The sequence below is a fragment of the Tetrao urogallus genome (genome assembly GCF_951394365.1).
Source record: "Tetrao urogallus genome assembly, chromosome: 4".
Lineage (NCBI taxonomy): Eukaryota > Metazoa > Chordata > Aves > Galliformes > Phasianidae > Tetrao > Tetrao urogallus.
In genome coordinates, this window is record NC_136817.1 from 50,832,891 (window position 1) to 50,853,433 (window position 20,543).

A 20,543-nucleotide genomic window follows, 5' to 3' on the forward strand; every position below is an offset into this window, starting at 1 on the left:
CAAAATATGTATTTTCCTTGAGATAAAGTATTCTCCAAATTCATCTTGCATGTAAATTCAGATGCCGGATTGCTGTGGTTTAACACCAGTAGTTATCAAGCAACCACATGGCCTCTCTATACCTTCTTCTCTTCAAGAGAACACAGGGAAAACATACAATGAAAAACCTCATGGGTTGAGGTACAGACAGGCAGATCACCCACCAATTACTATCATAGGCAGATTAGATTTTGGATAGATACCTTGTAGTACTAAATGCCATATATGTAATTCTTCTGGGAAGTGTCAATTTCTTCAGTGAGAAAAGAAAGGAGACTTATTAGTCTCCTATATTAACATTACATATTTATTGTTATTATTATTTTTATTTTTTCTAGGTTGGGGAGGGGGTAATTTACAAATTATGAAGCTACATCTGACAATGAGATTTATGTGCCCACTTTTGTTTGAAAGGTGAAACTTCAGTAAACAATAGTCTGTTTCATGAATGCCTACACACCTAGATAGTGTAGTTGGCAGGGCTGTAATCAGTCATTTCATCTCCCAGCTTCTATTGGTAACGGAGGTTGCTTTGACCCATGTGCAAGACATTGCCCCTATATCCTCTCTGAGATCTATGCGGAGATCCCACAGAATTTTGTGTTGAACTTTAAAATTTAGTATGCATTCACTGGATTGTAGTATGTTTATGCATGCAGCATGAAACAAGGCTTAAGTGAAACAAAGTTGTTTTGGAAAACAAACTTAATCTGAACTGAAACACACAAAATCTTAAGTAGATATGGGATTATTAGGTCTTCTGTATGCTCTTATTAAACAGAGACATTCCTTCTTTCTGTATTGTTTGAAATGCAGTAATGTTAGGATGAATCCTGAAAGAGGTGATGCAAAAATAAGAAGCTGTCTCTGCTCCCAAGAGGAAATGGCAGCAACTTAAAGATTTCTAGATGAGCAGCTTCTTTCTCATTACACTTATTCAGGGAACAATAAGCTTTGACACAAGATCAGGACTGCTAGGCACTGTTGCTGTTCTGGTTTATTTAACAGTGGGAAAGAATTAATGTTAAATAGTGATTGCTTTGACACAGGGCTGAATTGATGCCTCTATGTCTTATCCGTCTTTAACCGAGCTTTAATCGTTACACTTTTGCTGCAATCTATGTCATTAACTTCACTTAAACTGATTGCCCATTAAGTATAGTAATGTTGTACTGAGCATTTCAGGAAATTAATATTTGTATGCTAGACATTTGTCATTTTCTTACACTAGCTGGAATATTTTTGATAGTTGTAAAAACATTCTACATTGATTATTGTTATTTATTTTCTAAATAAATTTGAACATATAACTTTATCTCTGATGAAAATAGTTAGTTTGTAGTGTTTTCTAAATTTTGGAAGATTGTATCTTCAGAAGAAAAAAATAACAATATCCTTAGTTGAAAGAGAAGCTGTTTATCACATATTGTGAAGCTTTTTGAGAAGAATTGCATAGATTATTATAAAGTGTCTAACTGCATTGGTATTCTGTAATTAAGAAATTAAGAAAATGATTAGGAAAATTCGATACATAAATATGCATGAATACCTGACATCAAGTTGGGTAAATAAACACAAAAATCATATTTTTTTTATTTTCTTTTTCCTGACAGATAAATAAACATAAGATGGCATCTGTGCACATCTTATGTTTATGCACTTCATTTCACAGTGTAATAGCACTATGAAATATTGTAGCTTTTAAAAAATATTAGTTATAATCTGGGATTATTTTTAAATTGATATTGACAAATGGATTGCCACTTTCTGATGCTTATCTTCTATTTCTCAAACCTGTTTATTTGAAAGTAGAAAACAAGCTAATTCCTTTGTAATTTATTAGAAATATATGCATATTTTTAAAGGGTATTTTTTCCAGAATAAGAATAAATTAGGACCAAAATGCTTGAGAGATATCAGTCTATCTTCTGGGGATCTTATGGCATAAGAACTGACTTGGAAATTAAGTCTTTAAGAGTTTCTGGGCAGGAAGAAGAAAGTCGCAGAAATGGGAGTAAAAAAAGACTTGAAGGATGTATTTGGCAGGAATCATTAGTTGAGTGAAATAGCCCAGAGGTATATTGGATGACCCTGAGGACTCATGTAATAGAAATGGGATGAAATTCAATAGCACAGCATGGAAGGTCATACACTGGAGGACTAAAACTGAGACTTTCTGCAGTGAGCTAGGAACTGATCAGCTGAGGTGCAGCAGTTAATCACAGGATAGTTGTAAGTTTCTGATATAATACAATCCAAGGGTATGATAGCTAGTATATTTCTAGGAGAAATGAGGAAATCCACAAAATAATATAGAGACCTTACTCGTAGTATTTTATATAATTTTGGACATCTTGTTTCTGAAGTAGATATCTAAATCATTTACAAGTGCACAAATATACTACTGAAGTTTATTGACTTTTTAACCTGTTAAATAAAAGCTGAGAAGTGGTATGACTTGTTCCACAGAAGTAGTTTTGGAAATTGTATACTAGTACTGGTACTAGTAAAAATAAACTACAGAAGTAAAATGTGGCTTTATCAATTTTAGATGTTTTGGGATTTAGTTACCATAACACTACAGGCTGTACAGGAAAAAACATTTTCTAGTTAGCTTTGTGACTCTTCTAATTCCTGATTAATGTGTGGAATATGAAATCAACCAAGGATTTGGCCTTGACTTCTGTATGATCTTCATCAAGATTAAGAATATGAAATTAATATTTTGATATTCATAAACAACCATGAACATGTCTATGGTGAAGGAAAAAGTAGAAGCTGAGTGACATTTAGAAACAAATGATTCAGAGCAATTTTGATGCGTAGATAGGCCATGGACATTGTATTTTTAAGAAATTTTCACAAGTGAGTAGAAATGAAAAAAGATAGGGTGAAATAAGAGTTTCTCAGAAATGCAAAACTATTCAAAAACAGTCTCAGGAGTTTATTTCTGATTTTATAACTAAATAATTATCAATTACATTTTGATTATTACCATGAAATCACTCAAACAGGCATATGTATTTGCTACTTACTTGTATGTAATATAAAGAACAGCAGGCTTATTATCTTTGCATTTGGTCAGAAGAGCAAAAGTGCATGAAGGCAGAAATTAGCTATCCTCATGGCAGAAGGCTCTAACACCTGCCATAGTTCTTTCCCCAACTTCCAACTGTCTCCTTAGTTTGCTACTCAAGCTGAATGCTCCCCCAAACTCAAGTGCATTGTAATTCACACGTGAGCACTTAATTAATTGGTTCATTTAATCAGTGTGTGTGCAGAAAAGGCCTTATGCTAGCAGTATTTCGCCCTGGGAGAGCTTGCCCATCAGAGAGGCATGGTGTCTATGTCCCCAGACAGCAATTAACAACTACTGAATTGCTCTCGCTGAATAATCATGAAATTCGTCTGTCTCGGATCATTTCATGTAGTCTAGTAGTGCTTAAATTTAGTGTCTTGCCAAACTGGGACCCATTAGAATCCACAGTGATTTCATGTGCTTTTGAGCTAATTTGAATGAATGCCTTCTCTAGGTATAAAACTGCTTCATGCATGAAGTTTACACATTGATATTCATTTCAATATTTATATAAATATTTTGGCAAAAAAGTGCAACACTTCTAAACTTAAATTAAGAGAGAACACAATAAATAGAAGTAAATATCAGTATAGATTTCTGTTCCATTCAATATCAAAATACAAAATAAAATTTGTCCACATAATTACATTTAGACTTGCTATTATTCTTGCTAAATATGCCAGATATGATTACTTAAGTGCTTTTCTTTTATTTTGTGTCAGCCCAAGTGAGTATAGTTAACAAAGATATCTGATAGGTTTGGCACAATTCCTCTGAAAAACTCATTCAGAAAAATAACTCTGTAGATGCTCTCTTTGAAAGACATAACCCAGACACAGTTATCTTTTTTGATACACTTGAATAAAGCCTCTAAATGGTAAGGGTCGTGCTGAAAATGGGACCCTAACATTTGAAACAATTCACAAAAGTAATTGTGATTCAAAATAATGGTTATTTAAATTCTCTGCTCTTTGGGGTTGTAGAAAGTCCTTGCCTCTAAAGCTTCAGATTCTTTTTGTGAAAGAGGTGTTGTTTGCACTGACTAACTCTTTAACTCCAGAAAAATGCTGTGGAGGCAGAATTCATTTGTGCTTACACGTTTATTCTGAAAAAAAACAATATTCTGAATAGGTGCAACTTCCAGTTGTTTGGGGTACCAAGAATACAAATTACACAGCTGACTGCAAATGTGTTAAGTCGTGGAATAATCAATAGAGATTTCTGAGTTTCCTGGAAGAACACTTCTGCTATAGCCGAGTGTGCGAATTTCAACCAGCAGGTTTTCCCACAAGGCAGGGGAAAGAAAGGCTCAGCCTGTCAACTGATCCCAGAAGCCAGTGAGGTCCTCCAGACTTGTCTGAGACAGTATATTCCCTAAAATTCCATACCTTTTAGGCCATTTTTACATTACTTTCTAACTTTCAGGTTGCGCTTGAGTGACTTTAGTCATACATACTTTTGTTGTGATTGGCATAAAATCTTCTTGCTTTGCTTTTAAAAGTATAGGCTAAGAAATTGAGAAGATGTGCTCATTGAGGGGTAGTCACACCTTAGTGACAAGTATCCTTTGGGTGGAGATATGTTTTATATATTATGAGCTTATTATGAGCAAAATTCACCCAAGGATGTGTTTTTGACAAAAAAAAATGAAAAAGGCAAAACTATTGTTACCCTACAGTAACGCAACACAATTAATCAGTCCCATAGTGCCATCAAGTTCCCATTCCTGCAATGTTTTCATAGAGACTGACTATGCAGTTTTACAGTTCATTCCACCCTCCGTGCTGCTTCTCTTAGACTCAATACACCAGGCTCCCCAGGTGTCGCCAGTCTCAAGGCTGTAGTTCATGTTGCCTAGGGAACTGTCATCAAGAAGATTCGTTACAAATTTACTGTACCCTGCCTTCAAAGTTTCCTCAGTGTTGCACTTTCTTGTAAGAGGGGTACATCTCAATAAGTCCCCTGCAATAATTATTATACAACTTGGCAGAATATTTCCATTTTTAAATAGTATGGAAAAATTGGCACTTTAATAATGAAAGCCAATGCTACATCAAGCAAAATTTTAAGCACTATCATACTAAAAAAAAATGCCCTTGTCTTTCCTTACGCTTCTCATCTAATGCTATTTGAATGCACTGACTCTACATGGTTATGCTGCAATCACACCAATGTAAATTAGGAATATTAAAAAATGTTTTAAAGAAGTGTTGAGTTAAAATAACAACTACAATTAAAGAAAACCAAACAACAAAAAACCCACAAAACAACAACCATTCACACAAAACAAAATAAAAAGGGTTCCATTATTTGGTATTTCTTCTTTCTCTGAAGTCTCTGCGTCTTTAGTTTTCATAGTTTTATACAGTTTCTATTATTTTGAAGAAAAAGACTCTCAGGTAGAAAAAGTATTGAATTTAACTAAGTCAATAAAAGGATGAGAGGAAAAAGACATTCCTTCTATAACTTTTTTATTTTTTTAAATGTTTTCATTTTTGTTTTTACCTCAATTAATGTTTATTTTTGTTTCTTCTTTGAATTGCTTCCTGTGGTACTCTTTACCATTGGTCCTAAGATAACATGACTTCTGTTTGCTCTGCAAGTTTTGTCTTCTGGATAGGACGTATCAGGCATTCTCAAGGATTTTAAGTTAATCTCTTGTTCCTTTCAAACACTTTCTTACATTTAGTATAAACTCTTTCAGAAATAGTCTAGATTCATGCTATTAAGGCCTCTTCTAGCATTGCCATGGGAGAACAAAAGTTGTTCTTTAAGAACCATACACTGTTTTCTCTGTCCCTCAAAATAAACCAACCAAAAAAAAAAACTTTAAAAAAAATATTCTGAATGTTTTCTTTTAAGAAACTTAATACCCAAATCCAGATACTTGTCAGATGTAATAAATTTCAGTGCATCTGAACATAATGCCTAGCCTACTCATACCACAGGCTTTCAGTTTATGTACCTACTTAAAAAACAGAGTCACAACAAAAGTGACAGAAGATTTGCTTTGCAGTTGTTGCATCTCCCTGAAGTCAAACCTAGAAAATAAGATCTAAAAAAAAATAATAATAAAACACAGAAAAAAGACAGCTGAAAAGATTTAGCTTGCTATTTGATTAATATTTTTAACTTCAGAAAATTCCAGAAATGTTACTTATGCTCGTGTATTACTGCAAATGTCCTTCAGAACAACTGAGTGAATATGAAAAACTGAAACCAAAAGAAATGAACAAAGAAAACCACAAACAAACTATTCCAGAAACATGTTTTCTTTTTCACAATAATTTTGTTCTGAAGGTTTTGATATTCAGCAATGTCTAACATCAGATAAATGTACAAAATAGACTAGATAATAGTTTAGATCTCATAACAGATTGATGTTTCCACATGAACTAGAATACACAGGTACACATATGCCCTTATTCCACTCAAAATAGATACTAAAAAAAAAAGGTTTTATATATACATGTGTGTGTGTGTGTAGTAAAAAATATAGTTATATAGTTATATGAAGTATGTAATAATAAAAATGTAATAAAAATATACTTTAAAACATAGTTTATATACTGAAAACATCTAGCAGTATAAACAGGTAAGAGCAAGCATGTTATCAGTTTTCTGTGTCATATTAGAATTGCAACAGCAATAGAAAGGAGAGATAAAAAGAGAATAAACCACAAGGAGATGTCAGAGAAAATAGAAGAGTGATGTTAAAGGTCTGCTGTGACACATCGAATAAGGACTGTAAAAGTTTCTGCTCTGCTCAGTGCTGAATGGTAGTTTCAGTAACAGTTGGATAAAGGTTACACAAACATTGTAAAGCTATAAACAGGACTATGCAGCTAGAACTACGGAAAAGGAGGTTGTGTGGATTTATTTTCAGTCACCCTTTATCAAAGATTTTATGGCTATTGTATCAGAAAATAGATAAAATTTAAGGTCTTTTTAAAAAAAGATTAAATAAATCTCTTTGCTCTTTTTGTAAATACTGCTGAAATAAAGATTAGTTAAACTTCCTATAACTACAAAGCAAATAATCTTCAGCACAAAGAAAATGTATTTTATCTTCATAGCATATTAAGTTTATGCAACTAGAAAACAGTAAAAACTTTATTTTTCAACACGTAATGATAACAACACGTCCCCACATTCATGTAGTTGCACAATAGAAATTACAAGGCAAAAATAAATTTACCCCTACTTATGGTTTAGGCAAGGTTATTTTAGCATATAGTACCTCAGAGAGCTGCAGGTCTTTGCAAAAAATATATATTAAAAAAAGAATTTAAAATTATTTAATGAGTATACAAGTTTAATGGAAGATGACAGAATTGAATCTACTATGTACTATGTCATCAGTTTAATTTAACTTGGGGATTGGGATTAAAAATACAAAGACATTCTATATTAAGCAGGTTTTTTTTTTTAAGTATTGGAAATTACTGCATTATTCAAAACATTGGTGTGAGTCTTAAAGATTAGTAAAGATTTTAATATCCCATTTACATATCCATCCATTAATTTTAACTTGATTCATCTGCCTTTAAAAGTGATTAATGAGTGGATTCTAGACACACTGAATAAATGAAAAAATTCCCCATAGGAACACTTAACTGAAAATGTTGTCCTCGTAACAACAATAATAAGAATAATAACAGTGGCTTCTGAAGATAAAGTTATATCAAAACTGAAATTAAAATTCAATCTGTCTAAAATTTATTGAGTCAAGCAATGTGTTTACAGAGCTCTTTGTTTCAAGGAAAAATAATTCAGTAACAAATACGAGAGCAGAAATGAAAATGTATGCCATATAGGAAAATAATTTTATATGAATTTGAAAACAGCGAATTCTTACATCTGAACTCTATCTGCATTTGGATTTTATTATGATCTGAAGCACATTTACAAGACAGAAAAAATGATAATAATTCCCACAGCTGCAGTCTTTTTAATTAAATTTGCATTCCACCTATCTGTGATAGATGGATAAGCACTTGACAGGAGATTAAAGTTAAATGATGCCCCTCTCCCAGCAGTTATTTAGTTCTGTATGTGATTTTGCAGGTTTCTTGGGCAATAGTTTCAGATTTAAAAAAAAATTAAGAAGAAAAGGACAATAGAAGTATCTGGATAAGGATGTATATACAAATTTGATAACCACTAAAATTTATTAAATTGTCAATGTTTGAATCCTTATTTCTAAATATCTGAATAAATGTGGGCCCTCTCGCATTTTTAACAGTAAATTTATTTTTAGTCTAAATCTGTTACACAGTTAATGACACCCAACTTCTTATTCATGTTAAATCATATATTTTGCACTCCTCTTTCCTCCCACCCCTATTTTCATTAATGCCTTGTTACAATATTACATTAAGCTTTTTAGTAAGTCATTTATATGCATTGATTTTATGTTTCCTAGTTATTATCTACAAATTTTAGAGTAAAATTATAACACGAAATTCCTAACTGATGTTGTCTTGGTAGGTGGAATCACAACTGAAATATCATTTCTAAAAAATTATACTAATAGAAATATAATTGTTTTAATTTCACAAACAAGTTTTGGCTAGAGACAGAATGTCTGCATAATAGACTTGAAATTAAAATTAAAAAAAAAAAAAGTTTTATTAAGTCATTACTTTACAGCTACAACTCCAGAAGTATACTGTACCATATGGCTGGCAAAAAGGTATTAAGTAGCAGCTGTTAATCCATTGAGCTGAAAACATGTTATAAAATAAAGTTGAGTTACTATTTTTTGCCATAGTACATATCTTTCTGACAGATACATGCCTCTAATTTTATTTTTACCTTAACGGGTATAGCATACAGGTAGCATACATAAATTATTCAGATGGACAGAAAAAGACAAGCTTGAACACAACTGCTTGTTCAAGACTTCTACAACAAAGAAATTTGACACCAGATATAAGAAAACAGCAGTTATGTAAATCTGCATTAATTGAAGATAGAGCTAGATGTACGTCTGCTAGGCAATATCGGATTATTCATTTCCAAATGAATCTCTCATGTAGCATTATTTATTATTTCATTACAGAGATTCAATAATATTACTAATGGTACAATATAGTGTAATTGCTAACTGTAATTTTCTAAAAGTAGAGTAGCTCTTAAGAATGATAAATAATAAAGGGAAGAATCTTTTGTGCATACGAAAAATACATTGGGAAAGAAGTGAGAGCAGACGCATGCTATTTGTAAGCGCAGCCTTCTTACTTTTATCACAGAAGTTTCCTGAGGCCTGAACAGAGATCAACTATATGTGCAACCAATTTAGCAATATGTGAAACCATTATAAAATATTAAACATTCTGTGACAATGCCATTTTGTTTGCATTTTTCTTTGTAACAGTTTTGGCAGCACATAAATAACTGGTTTTTGTACGCTAAATAATATGCTTACATGGAAGACATATAGCTTAACTCACAGGATACTTAGGCACTAATTGCTACCTTACTGCTTTCTGTCTGATAAACAAGTATTTCCCTCCATCCCAAATGAAGAGGTGGCAAGTATATCTTGGTTTTGATGAGAGAGCAGAAAGGAGAACTTTGTAATATACTGCAAAATTCAAAAATACAAAAAGCCTAGTCAGAAAATAATATATGGATAGGAACAATTTAGTTTCAAACTTACGAAAAATACATACACTTCAAGTCACATTTAAACAACTTTAATCACTTAATTTCTTGGTTTTTTTTTTTACAAATATGCCTATTGTATAAAAAACCTCACATTTTGGGATAGGATAATTTGTGGACTAAATTAGTAAGTCAGTAAATTATTTAATGTCAGCTTTCTTCTTCAGAAATTGTATATTTTCTTCTTTCTTATTTTTTCCACATTTGTTGTTCAATTACAAGTATTGATGGATATTTTGCCTTCCCCATTCCCCTGTGATAAAAATGCCACATTTTTCATTTTGCAACCTGTTCCTCAGCCTGTATTCTCCTGAGTAGTCATATTAACTCTATGAAGCAGTTGAAATGGAGAAGCAGCATGATGAGCTATACTCCTCCGTCTTCCTTTGCATGCTCATACTACACAACATTTTTCAAGGCATCTCTCATTCTTGTGCAGGCGCTGCATGTCTGACTAAAATAAAATATTTGCCACATGAGGAAGGCTTTTTCTGACAGCTTATTTACTGTCTCACCTGATTCTTGTCACAGTATCATGCTGAAATTGTTTATTTCCAAAATCTCTTCTCTGAGTGCATCCAAAGGGCGAAGACTGAAAAAGTGCAAAGATGAAAATTCAAAGGAAGCAATTCTACTTCTTTCTGTTCCCCTTCCAAAAACGCATCCAAAAGAAATTTAATTATGTATTTTCTGCAGTTTTCATGAGAATGTAAACTTAGGAATAGTGAGGATGAACAACTTTTTCAATACAAAAAGAGCAATGTTATATAGTCCCTGGCATTTTTCAGCCTCAGCCTTGCACTCAGCCTCACTGACATAATTTTGTTTTCTACCTTGAGCCCCTAAAGCTCTTTATTCAACACTGAGTTTGGCTGAAAGAGATGACAACCAGTTGTTTGGGCTTTCCACCACAGGGAATTCTTGGATTCGCTTGAGGCTCTACAGAAATTTGCACTGGGAAGTTAGCTCAGGTACCCAGTCTGTTTCAGTATCACTTTGATAGCTAAGAAAATGCAAAGAAATAAACAGGGTAGCCAATACTGCATTCTTTTACTGCAAAACACATTTTAAAAAAACAAAATTACTTCCTGTTGTACAGAGTTTTCATAACAAGGTTTTGGTTGCAGGGGACTAAACGTGTGGTCTCTGTGAACACAGCCAGCTCCAGATGCTCCGAATGAGACCCACCGTTGCTAGACCTGAGCCACGAGCACACTGCGTTCCTCTGGGAAAGGAGATTTAGGAAACGGAAGAAGTACTGCGTAACAGCAGCTGGGAGAGAGGTTAAGAACGAGAGGAACAGCCCTGCCAGCACCAAAGTGCCCTACAGGAGGTGCTCTAGGTAAGCAGCAGATGCTCTCTGCAGACCAGGAGGTGCCTGCCAGGTGGAGCGCATTGTTTCCTGCAGCGCACGCACACCGCGTGGAGCAGATCTCTTAGTGCAGCCGTGCACGCGGTGCAGCAGCGGATGTGGCATAAAGGCCGCAGCCTATGAAGAGCCCCCGCAGGAGCAACCTCGGGCCGGAGCTGCATCCCCTGGGGAGGAGCCGTAGTAGGGCAGGAGGTACTGCTGCCCGTGGAGCAGTGGGCTTCGTGAGAGGGAGCCATATTGAAGCAGTGCTCGAAGAGCTGCGCCCTTGGGAAGCCAACACAGGTCAGTTTGGGAAGGATGGCAGGCAATGGGAGGGACCATGGAGTTGTGTTCTTCTGCACTACTCCGAGGGAGGAGGCAGGAGAGAGTAGATGAGGGGGAGCTGTTTTTTCTTTGCTTTGAGTTTCTCAGTAAACAGGCAGTGAGGTATGTTAATCTCCCTATGCTGAGTCTATGTCTGTGTTGATAATCAGTGACCAATCCACTTGTCCTTATCTCAGTCTTAGAGCTCTTTTTCATCATCATTCTCCCCCTTTTCTCTTGAGGAGGAGTTAGAAAACAGGTATGTAGTTTAACTACCCATCACAGAAAACCACTACACCTGTACCTGCAATATTATGGTCTGTGTTGTCTTCTAGCATAGTATTAAACAGTTCTGAGATCTTAGGCAGAGAAGGCTTGGCAAAACGTTTTCCTTGTTTTAAACGTTCTTACTGTAGAAGGTGTTTTAGCCCCTACTTTATGCAAAATGTAGTTTTGCATAACTGAGAGTTTTTTATGTACTCAGGGTATCTGAATTTGGATTCAACCTATATTCCAGTAAAACTGTTAATGCTATATGAAGTACTACCAACTGAAGATATTGAAAGAGACTTGCTCAAGAATATTTGTTATAATCTTATCTCTCTTCTTCTGTAAGGCTGGTAGACTGTTAATATTTGAAGTAAACAGCAATATTCATTGTGCAATAAAATAATTTTAGAGCAGGTTGAGAATGGTTTGGAAGTTATTTGCTAATATTGAACTTATGGTTACCAAACTTCTGTGAAATTTTATCAGGTTGGGCTATTTCTGGTTCCACAAAATGACAGTTTCTTAGTGTTTTGGGGTGGCATTGGCCACTCCTGGGTCAGACAACTGAACAAAGCTCAGATATTTCTAACCTGACTGAAACCATGTGAATTCTTTCATAGCAGCTGTGTTGTAAGTCAGGGAGATGTCCTTTCGGGCACAGCATTCAAAGGCTGCTTAAAAGGCCTGAAACACCTGTGCTCATTATGCTGTCCCTTCTGTTTGGATATATGTAAGTGTGTTTGAATAAGCCTGCGTTCAACACAGTAGACTTGTCTATGTCTTGTTCAGCTGAGATACTTTTAATTTAAGTTGAAAAGTCTACAGGAGTTGCTTAATTTCCATAGGTATATCGCATAAAATACAGTCTTTCAAACTGTTATAAATGCAGTCTGTGTGCTGCAGTCTAAGCATGTTATCACTTTTCAAAGCGATATGTTAGTTACTGTGAAGAGCTTTTTTTTCTTTATTTTATTGTTGTGTAGTGATGTGAATATTTACATTAGGAAGAAGTTATGTTGTTTTTTTTTTTTTTCTGTTGCATATTCACATGGGAAATACTAACCAATGCGGAAATATTTACCTATACATGCAAGTATATAGATGTATATTCTGTATTTGTGTTATGAGGGAGGCAGCTGCTTGAGATTACTGAAGTTACAAAGGCATTCCTCATTCTCTAACTGAATGGCCTTTGTTTTAAGAAAATATCCCTCCCAACTCCACCTCAGTGACACAATGTGAAAATGTTTTATGCCTTCTCAAAGGTTATGTTTACAGTGTGGTAGGTTAAATGGAAAAGGCTTTTGTGTAGAACTGCTGGGAAAGGACCCTGGGTATACTTAGAACCTTTCAGTGTCCAAAAAGAGGAACAAGGGAATACAGCTAAAATGTGGTCAATAGTACATTGCTAGTGCAATTGCTCATTTTTTTCTGTACTCTTTTTTTAAAAACTGGTTTTAATTGAATTACGGAATCCCTGTAGTGACTGAGCACTGTTTTTGTTCACAGTTTAGAGTATCTGGTTCCATCATATATGTTCTTTACCTCATTATTTTATTCTAGAGTTTCAGTCAATTCTAGCTACACTGAATAGCTACTTGTTCTCACTATAAATTGTAGCTAAGAAAAAAAAAAAAAGCAATAGTAATCTGATTTCTTAATATTTTCTATCTTGACTAAGCAACATAAATTGAGTCAGAAAAATCCAGAGCCCGTAACAGTGAAACCAGTTCAAAGCCTTTGTACTTACACTAGTAGTGGTTAAAAATAAATACATCGCATTTACTGAAATATTTAAGCATTCTGTTTTCTGAACAGAGAGTTGCCAATGCGATCTCTGTAAGCCCTGTGTTAACACAGATGGGATGGTCAACATTTCTATGATTTTTTTAATGGTCACTGTTCCCTAAGTAGTTGTATGGGTTATGTTGTAATTCCAGTGCAACTGCACACAACATGTCTGCAAAAACAGAGAATTGTTGATCACTGAAGTAGGATCTCCTGTGCTGTGAAGTGAATTCTGAGGGTGGAGTTTTGCCTTGCATTTGTTGAGTACTGCAGAAATATCTGTGGAAATGTTACTATACGTTTTCTATGTGTAAGAAGTATAGCTGTCAATGTGTGTGGTTTTTTTTTTTTTTTTTTTTTTTTTTGTGGTGATCCGTCATGGAATAGAATATGTTGTAAATTTTGTCCATCCTCATTAGGTGTTCTGTAGCAAGTGTCAGGACTAGCTGAGTAAAGTGCATCCTCACTAGCTCAGTAAAAATGTCATCATAAAAGTTACCAACAGATTTCAAAGTGCTCTGGGCTGAAGAAGCTTTGCTAGTGCAGTTAATTTTTTAAAGGAGCAAAGGGGGAAAGAAGCCAGTGATTCATTAATGCAAGTTTTTGGAGGAATATTTCTCCATGGCAAGGATTGTGAAGTCACAAAATCTTCTGTGGTACAGAAAGATTGCTAGTGATGGAGAGATGATGGGCATCCAGCCCAAGGGTCCAGAGAATATAATTTAAGATAATAAAAGTGGAGTAGGCCTACTATTTGAAGACTGCGTACCTCCACATAAAGGAATTGGTAGTGATTTATGTTATATGAGTATTTCAGTCTGAACTCTCCTTGCAAACTAAAAATTTGTGTTTCCTGACTATAAACAGATATTTCAAAGTGAAGTGAAATATTCTGTATGCTATGCTAGAATAAGTGACTTTAGTAGGTCCAGAAGCTTTCCTAAACACTTTTTTTTTTTTTTTTTTTTTCTCCAAGAGTCACTACTGTTAGCCAATTTGCTCAGATGGGCTAAACGAGATGTACTTCATTTTGTTGTGTGACAGCTGTGCGTGGCTGTGCGGAACAGGGCATGTCTTCCATGTTGCTGTTGCCACTGCTGAAATGCACCACCCACCATGTCACTGTGCTGACGTTCACTGTTTGGTCTCCAGAAACATTTAGCAAGTGTCAATGAATGTCAGTGGGTGTAATTTTTTTCATGAAGGAATTCCATTATACACTGATATTTCTGATTTCACTGATATTTCAATGATACAGTGATACTTCTTCATATCCAATTTCATGTCTGGCACAGTTCTGAGAGTCTACGCCTCTGCTGCCATCTGTCTTATGACAACAAATATAATAAAATATTGACAGAAAGTTTTGACCTTTACTGCCATACCACTTCTGACACTGTGGTCCGACATAATAAAATAGGAAGTACTGCTTTTGGAGCAACTTACCATACATGCACAAGGAACACCTTCAGATGATGCCTTATTTCCCTTATTCTTTTGTGTATGTATGTGATCTCATACTGACAGGCTTTGGAATATGGAACAAGTAATCCTAAGGGGTATTCCCCAAAATGTCAATATATTTTACAAAAAATAATCCTTACTGTGCATGTTTACCACTTTAAATGCTGTGTGTTCCACAATTGGGTATAATGACCTTTTCTATTTAATTTACAAACAAGCTGTGATTAATTGAAGATTAATATACTCTCCCTGTCGTATTTGTGCTTTTGAAAAGCACAATTGCGCATAAAGGGAAGAGTTCCTAATTTTCCTTTCTTTATTTTGAAAAGCTTTTCCAAAGCATGAGAAAGCACTCTTTATAATTTCAAAAAAAATTTCTTGAGAACAACAACCAAAAAACTTGTGAATTAGAAAGAAGATAAAGGATCACTGCTGATCCTGAAAAGGTCATTGAAGTTTTGGATGTGTTTCGTCAGCCAGAAATCTCTTAATGACTCCTACTTCTACAATCAGTGTTTTTTTTTTTGTTGTTTTTTTGTTTTTTTTTAAGATCACAAAAAAAAAAAAAAAAAAAAAATCAGATCACAAAATGCCTTGTGTTGAAAGGGGACCTAGAAGAATTGAGTCCATTTCCTGAATACATGTACAGCATGAGTAATACACTGAAGAAGTAGCATTCAGCCATGAAATGCTCAAGAACCACTGTTGCATCACAGATTCGGGATAATTTCCTGATACTGCAACGGTGCCTGCAAAGTTCATGACTCCAATGATTTGCAGAAATAATACACACACACACACACAATACAACAGCATAAAAAATAACAAAATAAACCACAACCTGTGCCTGAGATGTTTATTCTATTTCCTGATTCTCAGAAGGTGTATGTAATTCAACACTTCCTGATTTCTTCAACATAAATGAAGCATGGAGAGTGCATCAGAAATAATGAACTGTAATTTCGTAGCAATTAGATGGGATAATGTGTTTCTCACAAAATATAGTGTGATGTTTCTTTGAATGTTCTGTAATGTCATTGTCTCATTTTATTTTTAGTGGATTCAAAATGAGCAGTTATGCTGTTCTGTTTTTAACACAAAGGACAAAATAGTAAGCACTCTTTTCTTATCTGAAATCTACATCTGACTCTGGTGATTGTACCATGGAGGGTTCTTGGAGTTCTATGATGTCTCACTAGCTCATAGGCTGTGACTCTTGTCACCTTTCTTAAAGAGAAAGGAAAATCAGTTGTACAATTTTTTTTTCAGCACTCTAATTGAAATGTAAAATAATTCTTATTGCTGAAGGGATAAAAAGTGGGACTTTAGTTGGGGGAATGCATTGCTAAGGGAATGCATTGACTTAGAGAAAACGCGACATAAAGGATTATAAGAGGCTCTACACTGCCATTATTTTTGAAGTGTATGACATAGACCTTTTTCTCTCATTCATAAAGAACTCCATTTTTTTTCCATGCAAGGACCGAGTTGTTGCTTTTGTTCTCCAAGAAACTCTCAGTTATGGCATTCTATAATTGTATTTTGAGATGATCCAAATTAAAAAGGCAACAGGCAATGCTGGAGTGAATATAAAATTACTGGGGCTCTTGTGATGATTTATTCTTTTATCTGAAAGAGTTTTGAGGCCATGTTGGATATATTAAAACTTGTTGTGTGACTTTTCATAGCAAGAGTACTTATCTGTGTTAGAAATATAGAAGTCAGTGTTCCTGTTTTTTGCAGTACAACTCCAAATTACCTTATGAGAGTCTCCGGAGTGGGGAGGACTGGAGAAATGCAGCCTTCTGCACTACTTCTGATGATATTCATTACCTTTAGTAATGGTTACTTACTGTGCTAAATCTTTAAGGAGGCAAAGCCGTGTTTTTTAAATTATGTGATGCTGCTTTAGTTATGAAACAGCAGTTAAAGAGCTGCTAGAATATTTTGACAGTGGAGCAGAAAGGGAGAAAAGAATTTTGAAAGTAATCATGAAGCTAAATAAGCATCATCTGTACTGAATGGCAGGTGATAGCTAAAGAAGTTTTGTGATTTATCTGTGTTTAGAAAAAAGATAATATTCATGAAGGTCTGTGTGAGAAATCCATTGGGCATAGATTTTAATGAGAACTGGGGACAACTTATTATGTTTATTCCAACTTTTTTTTTATACCAAAGCTGAATAGAATTTAAAACTTCTGAAATCATGGGAAGTGAGCCAGTGTGTTTACTTCTGTACTTCTTCAAAAACATCTTCGCCTAAATATGCGATATTGGGAAAGTTCCTAGATGTATTACCATTTGTTTGAGAATTTTATTTTTGTAATTTATTCCTAACCATAGTAAGAACTCCTACCTGCTCAGAGGGTGGCCTAAGCTAATTTAGCACAGCTGAAGCAGCAGGAATCATCAGTGCATCTGGGGAGTCAGAGGGAGAGGGAAAAGCAAATATACAGCTGCTACACCAAGAGAAGAGGTATCAGGTACCTGCTGTGATGTTCAGACTTTTTAGGTCTCTAGCACATGTATGCAGGACAGCAGGACATCTTCAGAATGAGAGTATGAATGAGCACTCCATATGGTGATAACACAGGAAAGTAAATATTCCAGGCAAGACTTCAGCAAAAGTCACACCTGGAGTAATTACCTGGTGGAGACAGCACGTTTTGTGGTTCTTCAGTACAGCTCAGGATTTAATCTTTATCATGCCAATCAGCTAACTTAAACCGAGTAACTCTATGATAGGCAATTTGTTCTATGTTGAAACAGGGATTAAGAAAGGTTTAAATCTGGATTTTGTACTCTCTTGTACTATATTTTGAGGTTATTAATTCTTTGCCCTTAACAATTTGTTTGAAATTTGTTTCTTTGCACTTTGAAGTCAGTTTCCTAGGTAGAGTGTGTTTAGGAGAAACTTTTTTTTTTTTTTTTTTTTTTTGCAGCTAACAAGTTATCTTTTGGATGGGGAAAAAAAAAAAAACTACAAAACAATACATATGACATTCACCTATTACAATTAACAGATATATTTCCATTATTCTTCTCTTGTCCTTTCTATGACCCCCAGTCCTTTAATAACAGAAGAAAAAATACTCGATCATGTTAAAATTAGAAATGAACTTTTGAACCTTCAATGCTGAAAATTAATAAAACAGCTCTGTCTTCTTTCATTGGTGCAATAAATGATATAATGCCAGTAAGAAGAAATTGTATAGCAGAATGACTTTTGAGTTAGAAGGATTGCACTGCAACAGCAAACACACCATAGTTAGAGTAATCCTATTAAGAAGAAGTATGAATGAAGACATTTGTTAAACCAATATCCATGCAGGAAGATGAAATAACCCTGTATTCGTTTCTAAGCATAGCCTTATTTTGGATTTAATTATGCTGTTACCTCTTTGGAATGTATCCAGTTCTGTTCTTAATATGTTAATTAGAGCTCACTTCCCCTAAGGTAACTTTAAAACTGTTTCTGTGTTAAAGTTTCCTTCTGTGTATGTATATTTTTAATATATAGTGTGTGTGCATATATGTGTGTGTATGTGTATTATATATTAGGACCTGAGGTAATGGCATAGAGCTGTTTTGTGGGAGGGTCAGCTTCGTGATTAGGAAGAGGTTCTTCACCAGAGGTTGGTCAGGCACTGGAAGAGGCTCCGCCAGGGCAATGGTCACAGTCTTAAGCTACCAGAGTTCAGGAAGTGTTTTGACAGTGCTCTCAAACATAGACTTCGAATTGTGTGATTCTGTACGGATCTAGGAGTTGGACTCAGTGATTCATTTGGGTCCCTTCCAACTTGATAGTATTCTGGGATTCTGTGATTCTTTGTTGAACTACATCTATCTATACAGGTTGCTGAACTGGAGAGTTAGGTTGGTTTATTTAATTCTGCATCCATTCAGGCCTATTCCAAATTGACTGAAAATGAACGTTCTTCTAAACTGAGCTAATAAGCAAAGTATTAGTTTGATTTTGTAGAAAATCACTAATCTCAGTGTGAGATCTTATGGAAGGGGAAAGTATCCTCTAAAACTTAACAATTCTTATGGACTCATGCTTTTGCATACTTAACAGGTGGAAATAAAAGATAAGTCAGTTTGCTTTACACTGGCCAGACTCTTGTATTAGTAGTCATACGTATTACATTTGTATATTGTATTGTACTCCTACTATTTGTTACAAATTATTTGGGTTACAGAATTCTGCCAGGAGCCTAGCCAGACATCTGTCTCTGTAAGTTTCCAGTGTCTGGGTAAAATGAGATGCAGGTAGTTTTAATCTTGCCAGGAAATTTTCTCCCTCACTGCCCATGTATCTGCAGCCTCTGTTTCTGCCAGTGGCAATTCCCAGCAGGTAGGGTGTTCCAATATAGTTCAGTCAGATAACTAGTACTGATTCAGTTTTCAAATCAAATCTTTCTCTATTCCTTCTCAAAATTACATCCTGCTGCTTTTTCCTTCCTCCGTCAGTACAAATGTCTACAGTTTCCTCATGAATGTTCTGCTGTATTTGGCTTGCAGGCTTTTCCTGTGGACCTGCGTTTGTCCTCCTACACACACTTCTTTCTTTGTAGGAAGTGGAACCCTCCATTGTAAATAATCTCTGGATAGTTGCTTCCTAAATTCTTACACTCAGATCTTGTTTTATGCTGCTTTCCTGTGTTATTTCCAAGATTTTCCTAATAGAAATTATATAAAAAGCCAATAAATCAAGTAAGAAATTAAATTATGGTGACAGGGTGGCTGGGAGTATTAGTTCTGCATGGATAACGGATCATCTCAGAGTGCAGCGTTATTGAGACAGATGGGGTTATAAAATGCAGTCGCGAAGATTTAAACTTGGAGAATTGCTTGGGAGTAAGTTTTCATAAATCTTTGATTTATGAGAATTTTGATAAATATATGGTTGCCATCCTATGTTTTGAAAATTTATTTTCTTAAAATGTTTTCTGGAAATTATCTCACCGTTAATTCTTTTAAATTGACTACTTGTTTGTGACAGCTCTGTTAGAAACTAAATGTGGGAGATGAAGCTAGGATAAATGTTTTTAGATTACGTGGGAGTCCATGTTCATCTGTTGCTACCAGTGCAACCATTTACCTTGAATAAACTGGCTAATAAATTTTCTTTTAGACTAGCTTACATTTTGAAATTCTGTTGACTTCTAGAGATGGACTGTGTTATTATCTTACAACTGTTGTCATTCAGCTTGATTTTTGTTTAATTTTAGAAAAAGCTACAACTTCAGTATTAATGAAAATCTTGAGAGGAAGGGCCAGTCAGAAATAGTGCCAATGCTATGGGTATTCATTTTTTTTGATGTCTCAGATCAGTGTTAGAAAATCAGAATTTGTTTTCAAATTTTCATTTCCTTTGAATACTCATTTATTAAGTCTGTGATGGTCCATGGATTTTGCCATTGTGGAAGCTGCTTCTTGTTTATACATCTGAAATGTGAATGATAGTTGTCATAGAGAGCAAAGAATTACTTTAAATATGGAATAATGATTGTCTGTTCTGTGTTGCCAAAATAATGAAAATTTTTGTAGATATGA